The sequence below is a fragment of the Asparagus officinalis genome, chromosome 6 (assembly GCF_001876935.1).
Source record: "Asparagus officinalis chromosome 6, Aspof.V1, whole genome shotgun sequence".
Taxonomy (NCBI): domain Eukaryota; kingdom Viridiplantae; phylum Streptophyta; class Magnoliopsida; order Asparagales; family Asparagaceae; genus Asparagus; species Asparagus officinalis.
In genome coordinates, this window is record NC_033799.1 from 44,154,556 (window position 1) to 44,165,225 (window position 10,670).

Sequence of the window (10,670 nt, forward strand, 5' to 3'; positions counted from 1 at the left end):
TTTATTGACTTTTGCACATATTCACAATACTACTCATATCTCTCCATAATCATTTTATTCACTCCTAAATGTCACGCATAAAACATAAGAACCGAATCTAATTTTCTCCTACAATACACCTTCCTCGTAGGATCCATAACTCTTTATACTATAACTTGATTAGTTGTGCACTTGTAATTTTTGGTACATGTTTATGCCGCATCAATGCAGATACTTCCTATAACTTACTATTAGATCGATCCTGGATTCATAATAATGTTATAGTTCCTTTACCCTCCATCAGTGACTGAAGTATGTGGACACTAATAATAAGGTCAAGACGTGGTCGCGGATAATCAACCATTTAAGGGGTTGAAAAACTATTTTACTAACTCCCTTTTATATGGTATTGAATCCGATACTGAACCATCGGCCCAGGGCATGGATAGCGGAGAAGAAGCTGATACCGAAGCTGGGCTCGATTACGACGAAGGACTTGTATTTAATGACATTGAACCCTTTGTAATCGATCTTGACGGTGGAGAATTGTTAGACGAAAGTTGTAACTGGCAGTTTGCTGAGAGTAATTATGCAATAAATGATGGTTTAGAGTATGTGCCTTGTCTTGATGATGTAATGCAGGGATTGTATAGTAGCCCTGACATACATATGCCACTTTAATCATCTTGCATGACAAAGAAGTGTGTTCAGGACTCCTTCAGAACAACTCTTATTCTTCCTGCCAAGGTAGGGGGTGGGAAAAAGATAGTCTTTGGTAAAAGGAAGTCATGTCCGCCATCAAATCCCTTCTTGAAGAACGACAGCATTGATGAAAGACCGAGTCGCTATTTATTCAAATATAGTCCACAAGCACAGGATTATATGAAGAAGTAGGGATACAACTTTGTACTCGGAGAAGGTATTTGCTTTGACCGAGGCACTCGAGTTCTGCCCCGACCTACCTATGTACCAAAGAGAAAACCTGGCAACTATTACGAACTTAAGCGAGGTCTAGGCTATATCTCTTCATCATCCAACGAGTATTGCTGGCAGGTTAATGACCAACTGTCTAATCCGAATAGGGATGAATATTCATCAGATTCTTTGGTCTGGGACTCTGATGTCAGCCTTGGAGAAATGTTTAAAGGTACTAGAAGATGATCAGTTGCCAACTTGGGAAGATCCTTGGATCCATCACTTGAATATCCAATATGATGACAGATTTGAGCAAATGGAACCTCCTATCGAGGATAAAGTGATCCAAATTAATATGGGTGCCAAGGAAAACCCAAAGCTTATATTTATCAGTGACAGTCTGCTACTAGAAGAAAAAGAAGAGTTGATTACCCTTATCAGAGAATATATAGACGTCTTTGCATGGAATTATGAAGTCATGCCTGGAGTCGACCCAAATGTGGCTATGCACCACCTCAACATCAAGCCGGATGCAAAACTTGTTAAACAACAACAAAGACGATTTCGGCCATAGATTATGGAGGCGATTGAAGCTGAAGTCAAAAAGCTAATTGGCTCGGGCTACATCAGAGAGGAGCAACATCCAGATTTGGTAGCAAATATTATTCCAGTCCTTAAAAAGAATGGAAAGATCAGAATCTGCAGCAACTTCGGAGATCTGAACACTGTTTTCCCAAAAGATAACTTCCCTCTTCTTATCACAGACGTCATCATTGACAACACATGCGAATTTGAGAGAATGCCTTTCATGGATGGGTTCTCAGGATACAACCAAATCAATATGTATCCGGATGATGAAAAGTACACCTCATTCAAAATGCCAGTTGGCATCTTCTGCTACACAGTTATGCCCTTCAGTTTGAAGAATACGGGTGCTACATAGCAACGTGTCATGCCGAAGATTTTCCAAGAACACATCCGGAAAACTGTCGAATGTTATGTTGATGATTTGGTTGTGAAAAATCGTAACAAGAATGACCATATTAAAGACTTGAAGATAATGTTCGATCTCATACGGAATCATCAATTGAAGATGAATCCTACCAAGTCTTTCCTGGGAATGTCTAGTGGCAAATTTCTCAGATTCATTATTACTACAAAAGATATCCACATTGATCCTGATAAAATGAAGGCCATACATGAACTGCAACCACCGAGAAATCTCAAAGAACTCAGGGAGTTACAAGGACAACTGGCCTATATCCGCCAGCTCATCTCAAACCTATCAGAAAAATGTTAACCATTTTCCAAGCTCATAAAGAAAGGCGTGACATTTATCTGGGATGATGCGTGTCAGAAGGCATTCGAAGATATCAAGGCGTATCTGTCAAATCCTTCCGTTCTCGTTGCACAGAAGTCAGGGAAATCATTCTTGATTTATGTCAAGGCAACAAACCACTCGTTAAGTGCTTTGCTTGAACAAGGCGATGACAACGGTCACGAGCAGGCAGTTTATTATCTGAGCCGAACAGTGATAGATGTTGAATCCCGATATCCAATGATCGAGAAGGAGTGCCTCACTCTGGTGTTCACAATTTAAAAGATGCAAAGACTGCCCAATTACAAGGATGATGGGTACTTGTTACTATTTGCTAGTGCCCTATATTCCTAAGATATGGGTAGTGTGACGACTGGGGAGCATACACGAGCTGCACCAAGCTATAGCTCATAGTCCTCCAACCTCACGAGGTTGGGAAAATAAAAATTTCCCCCTTACTCGTCCCTAGACACTATGCCAAAGGATGAGAAGAAGCCGTTAAGCAAGAAGTGTCCCCATTGCTGCGAACTAAAACATATCAGCAACAAGAAATACTTCTTGTAATCAAAATTCAACATCGGGCCTTAGACAGCCACATGACATCTAATTAAGATCTATGATCATGTTCGTGATACCTAGTTACCGTTGGAGTCTTTGTCATGGAGATCCAAGGACCTTTCTTCAAGCGCTATTTTAGTTGCCAAACGGTCTTACGTAGAGCGAGACACTCGAAGCTCCACACATCTCTATCGCAAGTCAGGTCACCCTAAGCAACCGATAGATTCTCGATGATTCGCTCGAGCATCTCTTTCTCAGCCAACAGTAACTCCGCCAGGCGATGGAGTATGCGGAGTTCATCCGCTTGATTTCCCTCAACTTGGACTAACTCCTGTTGGAGTCTTTTGATTTCAGCTCTGTAGGCACTCAAAAATGCTAAGAAACAAAACAGGGTCGAACCTCGCTACAAACATGACAAGGCATAGATTATGGAGGCGATTGAAGCTGAAGTCAAAAAGCTAATTGGCTCGGGCTACATCAGAGAGGAGCAACATCCAGATTTGGTAGCAAATATTATTCCAGTCCTTAAAAAGAATGGAAAGATCAGAATCTGCAGCAACTTCGGAGATCTGAACACTGTTTTCCCAAAAGATAACTTCCCTCTTCTTATCACAGACGTCATCATTGACAACACATGCGAATTTGAGAGAATGCCTTTCATGGATGGGTTCTCAGGATACAACCAAATCAATATGTATCCGGATGATGAAAAGTACACCTCATTCAAAATGCCAGTTGGCATCTTCTGCTACACAGTTATGCCCTTCAGTTTGAAGAATACGGGTGCTACATAGCAACGTGTCATGCCGAAGATTTTCCAAGAACACATCCGGAAAACTGTCGAATGTTATGTTGATGATTTGGTTGTGAAAAATCGTAACAAGAATGACCATATTAAAGACTTGAAGATAATGTTCGATCTCATACGGAATCATCAATTGAAGATGAATCCTACCAAGTCTTTCCTGGGAATGTCTAGTGGCAAATTTCTCAGATTCATTATTACTACAAAAGATATCCACATTGATCCTGATAAAATGAAGGCCATACATGAACTGCAACCACCGAGAAATCTCAAAGAACTCAGGGAGTTACAAGGACAACTGGCCTATATCCGCCAGCTCATCTCAAACCTATCAGAAAAATGTTAACCATTTTCCAAGCTCATAAAGAAAGGCGTGACATTTATCTGGGATGATGCGTGTCAGAAGGCATTCGAAGATATCAAGGCGTATCTGTCAAATCCTTCCGTTCTCGTTGCACAGAAGTCAGGGAAATCATTCTTGATTTATGTCAAGGCAACAAACCACTCGTTAAGTGCTTTGCTTGAACAAGGCGATGACAACGGTCACGAGCAGGCAGTTTATTATCTGAGCCGAACAGTGATAGATGTTGAATCCCGATATCCAATGATCGAGAAGGAGTGCCTCACTCTGGTGTTCACAATTTAAAAGATGCAAAGACTGCCCAATTACAAGGATGATGGGTACTTGTTACTATTTGCTAGTGCCCTATATTCCTAAGATATGGGTAGTGTGACGACTGGGGAGCATACACGAGCTGCACCAAGCTATAGCTCATAGTCCTCCAACCTCACGAGGTTGGGAAAATAAAAATTTCCCCCTTACTCGTCCCTAGACACTATGCCAAAGGATGAGAAGAAGCCGTTAAGCAAGAAGTGTCCCCATTGCTGCGAACTAAAACATATCAGCAACAAGAAATACTTCTTGTAATCAAAATTCAACATCGGGCCTTAGACAGCCACATGACATCTAATTAAGATCTATGATCATGTTCGTGATACCTAGTTACCGTTGGAGTCTTTGTCATGGAGATCCAAGGACCTTTCTTCAAGCGCTATTTTAGTTGCCAAACGGTCTTACGTAGAGCGAGACACTCGAAGCTCCACACATCTCTATCGCAAGTCAGGTCACCCTAAGCAACCGATAGATTCTCGATGATTCGCTCGAGCATCTCTTTCTCAGCCAACAGTAACTCCGCCAGGCGATGGAGTATGCGGAGTTCATCCGCTTGATTTCCCTCAACTTGGACTAACTCCTGTTGGAGTCTTTTGATTTCAGCTCTGTAGGCACTCAAAAATGCTAAGAAACAAAACAGGGTCGAACCTCGCTACAAACATGACAAGGGTCATTATCATGACGAAGCTCGTCTCAGCCAGCAAAGCTCGTCATTAGAGATGAAGCTCATTTAGAGTCGAAGTTCGTCATTAAAGATGAAGTTCGCCTAGAGATGAAAACCCTCTAGAGGATGAAGCCAATTAAAGAGAACAGATTCATCCATAGACAAACCTTGTCAAGCAGCGCCTCACCCCTCAAAAATGAGTTCGTCATTGAAGACAAAGTCCGAGACTCTCAATGCCTTATCCTTCAGGAAATAAAGCTCGTTAATGAAGATGAAGCTTCTTCAAAAATGGAATTCATTATTGAAGACGAAGTTCACCCAAAAATGAAGCTCGTCAAGGAAGACAAAGCTTTTTCAGAAGACAAAGATCATCAAATAAAGCCCACAAGGCTTGTCGCACAATTGGACTCAACCAACAAAGACGAAGCTCACCGTATAGCAAAACTCACTTTGTCAGATGACCGTCGCTGCGCATCAAGACTCGTCTCATCTGACGAACCTCGCTACGCAGCAAGGCTCGTCTCACCAAGTGAAGTTCGACTGTAACGGTCTTGAATACTCAGTCAACCCATGTGGGCTAAATCCCAGGAGTCAGCTACGCTCCTCAACCCCACAATTAGCGTGTTAGTTATGCGCTAAAGTCTTAGAAATAGCCTCAAGCAGCTATGAAAAAAAACAACGAGCACGCAAAGATGCACACATAGAGCAAGAGAGAATTCAGAAGCAAATTGGAGAGGCCCTCTTTTGAGATCCGAACCTTGGTTCTTGTGATCTGAGCCATCAATAAAGGCTGGTTCTCCTCCCGAGTTGAAGTGATCTTGTTCTGATTGTTAATGAGAAGTAAGTTCGACTCAAGCATCGAGCAAGACATCTCATCGCCACACAGAACCCATGTTAAACAAAGGAGAAGTCAAATCAACCTTCTCCTCTTCTGTACTTGAGAAAGAGCGATTGTAACAAGATTTTTACCAAGCGATAAAATCCCATCTCACGACTAAAACAGTTAAGAGAACCAATCATTTTTGAATCTTTTTCGGGACCATACAAGCTCCTCTATCGAGGAGCATCTCTGGTATATGCAATGTTAGCGTAAACATGGAGGAAAAGAGGAGGAAGGAAAAGATAGAGGTGGTGAGAATGGATGGGGATGACTATTATTTATAACCACTTTCAAATCCTAACTCCCTTGAAAATTACATCTTCTGAGATTTGATTGGAACCGACAAAGAGGCTAAAACCTAGCCTTAAACTCGGTCAAACCCTCAGCAGATCTCGCGAGATCTTCAATCAAGAGATCTCAACAGTAAATCATGACACAAATCAAGAGTCAAATCCCAATAGACTTTGCCAGCCAGCGAACGTTGGTAGATGACGAACTTCGCCAACACAGTTCAGAATAACTTGAGCCCCGCCACCTAGTGAACATCACTAATCAATGAACTTCGCCTAGCAGTACAAACTTGAGCAACCTTTGCTCATACCCAAAATCAGTCAAACTTCACTAATTTCCTCAACGTCGCCTCAATAGCAGAAAAGGTGAATTTCATTCCAAGCATGGACTTGGATGAATGCAAGCATCATTGATCCTTTGACACAAGCCTACAACAAGGAAGCTACATTCAACACTACACCTCTGGCAACCAAGTTGGCAGATGAAGGCAAGTTTTCACCAAATCAAGACCACTCAAGCTACGTTCAACACCACACCTCTGACTATCTACCCAAAGTATTTTAAATCCTAATTACAAATTGAAACGCAGGATTTTGAAAACTTGCGGGGGTCTTGTAGATGATCAAAATATATTTTCACTGAAGATCCAAGAAGTGAACGTCCATTAGCTAAACACTTCGAATGAGCCCAAAGTTAAGCCCACAACAAGCTACAGCGAAGGTCACCTGATGGTTGTAGCGAACCTCACCAAGCAACTCATACCGATTCGACCAAGTCAGACATGAGTTGCCACCCCTCCCCCACAACACGCTTCAGATCAAGTCGAAAGGCATCATCAGTTGGCCAAGCCTTGAGTCAAATTCTGAGCTAAATTTGAACTCATAGGCGAAGTTCGCTAACTAACAAACTTTGCCCACTTGGACCAAGTCATCCACTTCTGAAGAAGACGTGCCCAAGTTAGAAGTGACCCTCACCCACGTCTGTAGCAACCTTCATCCACGTCTTCAACAAACTTCACAAAGCCCACGAAATTCACCCCGAATAGCCATTTTAAAGCTATTTTCAGGGATAACTGCTCCCCATTAACTCCTACTTTAATGACCACTTAATCCACAATTAAGGGGACCATCAACTCTTTCTTTTAGCCTATAAAAGGAGAGGAAATCATCTACAACAAACACATGAGACAGAGACAGATACACACACACACACACACACACACACATATACACACAGAGACATACAAGAGGTATTATGAAGAGAAACTGAGCTAGCTTCCAAGTGATCCGATCCTCATCAACAACAAAAAGACCTATCATCTTAATCGACGAGTCAACGGAGTACAAGGTTGATGCTCCACCGGCACACGAAAAAGAACCACAGGAAAAAAAATAAAATTTTCTTTGTTTTATTATATTTTCTTTTATTGTAATTTTTGTCTATTACAATCCAAAAGAACTAGAAACACTCCCAAATTCTAAAGATAGTACTCCCCATCCTTCTTGGCCTTCTTGATACTGACCAGATATCCTAGCATGCGTAGACTCGGCACAGCACCGACTCGGTGGCAGATCATCGTATACACCACCAAAGTAGTGATCAAGTTCAGCTTGATCTGAGAAGGGGATTGATCCTCATCTTGTTATGGTCAGAAGTGGAAGTGGAGGAAGCCATCACAGTTAGTCGTAGTTTCCGTCGGAAATTGTTTAACGCAAAGAGCTAGGGTATTTGAAGATCAGGTGGTAGATAGCTTTGTGAACTAAGCTCTTCTCAGAAATGAGCTATATATAGGATCGAACGGAGACACACGTCAAGATCAGAATGGCTGACTCGATCGAGAATAGACAGCTACGATCAACCACGGAAGTCGAACCACCTGTACAGAGAACAAAGCGCTACCCGTTGATCAATACGCCATCCATCACGTAGATTGAAGCGATGACAACGCATCATATCTGCTGATGTCAAAAGGTCACCTCAACAGTAACTCGTCACTTTCTTCATAAATGCATCTTGGAACAGACCAACTAGCCACCGTTTAAACTTCTACTCATACTTGGCCACCCGAGTTCGAATGGAAGGGGGCCAGTGTTATAGGCTACAAGTTAACCAAGTATTAATCTCTACTGGAAAGCCGATGTGTGTCCACCCCATGCTTAATCTGATCATTCTAGAACCCGACGACTCGAGTTGTACCAACCACTGATTCCGTAAGCTGATAACTTGTATAGCAGATTAAAAAGGTAGTACTTGTTGGCCTACACACCTGATCGATCCTATAATCACTCGCACTCGGCCTATTGTTCTAGTCGGCAACTTGTATTCAATTAGAAAGACAATGTCTATATCGACCTTCACCTGAACAACTAGAGAGGCAGCGTGTCCTCGAACCACTGGCTGACAACCAACTACCCTTGTATTAAGTGCTCTAACAAAGTCATTATTATTCTAGCCTCTATAGTCTTTATGACTCATCACATCTAGTTAGCTCTAAGCACCTATTGTCTCCCCCACAATAAACGACTGGATGGCGCATATTCACTAGTGGCCGACACCTATCAGCTATTTGTTGAGTCAGCTACCTACCTGGACTTGGCTTAAGGTTACCTATATGTCTTTCTGATCCACTAAAAAAGAAAGCCATGCAGCTCAATGTAACTCTCTAGCTTTTCATGCAACTTTGAAATCTTCTTCACCATATACCACATTTTCCCACTCAAGTTCATATACTGACTTGATTGTCTGAGGAACAACTGGAGAACCCAACTCCGACTTCTTACGAGTTCTTCGTGTGCTAGAAAGTACAGCAGGCTCCTGGACCAGCCATCTGAAGAAGCTTGAGGACCCTAACCCAACAATAATCCTTAAATAAACCCCCTGTACGATAACTGACATCAACAAAATCCCAGAAAATTTAGGTGGAATTAAAAATGTATGGGTGTTTTTGTGAAAAAATCTTAATTCCCCTACACTGTTAATACCTAGATTGTAAAGATGAGGGGTGGGATGAGTTTAATTTAGTCTCTTTGTTAGAAATTAAGTAGTCCCTACGTCAAAATAGTCCAGGTTATATTAAAAACAAGAGTTTTTTTTTCATAGGAATCACCTTACCACATTATATATATGAAATTGATACAAACCGCCTTTATTATTATTTTTATTTTATTTTTTATACAAACCACCTTATGTATGTGTTATCCTCTAAATGTCACACCCCTGTCATTATCCAAGCTATTTTTTTTTAAATACTCATTTTACCCCCATCTTCACCATCTTCCTCCATCGCCCTCCTCCCCCTCCTTCCCTATACCCCTCCCCATCCTCCTCCACCTCATTCCTTCATTCTCCTCTCAATCTCCTCTTCCTCCTCCCCCTTCACCTCCTTTTTTCTTTCACCACCTCTCCCTCCATTCTCACCTTCCTCACCTCTTCCTTCTTCGTCTCCTCCTCCTCCTCCTTCTCTCCTCCCCCCTCTCTCTCTATTCTCACCATCGGGGCCGACCTCCTTCCCTTCTCCTATCATGCCATCCACTCGATCAACTTACCTCCCCCGCTCATTCTCTCTTTTTTTTTCATTTGGTTAGACTAAGGGGTATTATATTAATTTCATATTTTAAAAAAATAGAAATTACCCAAGAGTGTGACATTGAAAGGATAACACATATATAAGGTGGTTCGTATAAAAAAATATTAAAGGCGGTTTGTATCAATTTCATCTATATTTAAGATGGTTCTCATGAAAAAAAAAAACTCTAAAAAATAAGGACTAAATAGGTAGGTCCGAACTATTTTAAAATAGCATCCTCACTATTTTAAAATAGCATCCTCACTATTTAAGAAACAAATGTAACTTAAAATGTCTCCGTTGTATATGACCAAATCATTTTAGTCGATTCTATTTCATTTTATCCTCAATAGGAGCAACCTCTAATTTCAAATACATTGATTTCTTATCATATCTTTTAGTATATACCCACAAATAAATGTTTAAGAGAGATAATAATAAAAAAAAAAAAATAATTTTTATTAATCAATAAAATTATCAAAAAAATCAAATGGCTTTTTTAATGAAGAAAGTGTGTACATACAAAACGAAACATAGCTTTTTTGGCCGTTCAGAAGTGGGGAGAAATCGCTGCTAACCATTAATTTCAAACGAGATCATCCAAATCCAAACCCAGCGCATCATCCAACGGTCAATAGTCTCGCCTCTGAAAAAATCCCACCTTTCTGTCCCCTCTCACTTTCTCTCTCAGCCTTTTTCTTCTCGCTCCTCTTTTTCAAACCCCTTTTCCTCTCTCTAATAAAAGACCTATTTTAAATCTCTGAGACCGAAACCCTAATTCAACGCGATCTCCTCAGATCCGATCTCCCATGGCGTCGAGAGAGGGCTTCGTCTACATCGCCAAGCTCGCCGAGCAAGCCGAGCGCTACGAAGGTAAGTCAAACGATATCTCGTGTTGGAGCTAGGGTTAGGGTTTCGGCATGATCCGTTCGCTCTCTCTTGTGCAGAAATGGTGGAAGCTATGAAGAGCGTGGCGAAGCTCGACGTAGAGCTCACTGTCGAGGAGAGGAATCTGCTCTCTG

At 41.5% G+C, this 10,670-nt stretch overlaps 1 pseudogene; it reads left to right on the forward strand.

Annotated features, from left to right (window-relative positions):
• LOC109844374 overlaps positions 10,311-10,670 on the forward strand; it is a 7,751-nt pseudogene continuing 7,391 nt past the window's right edge.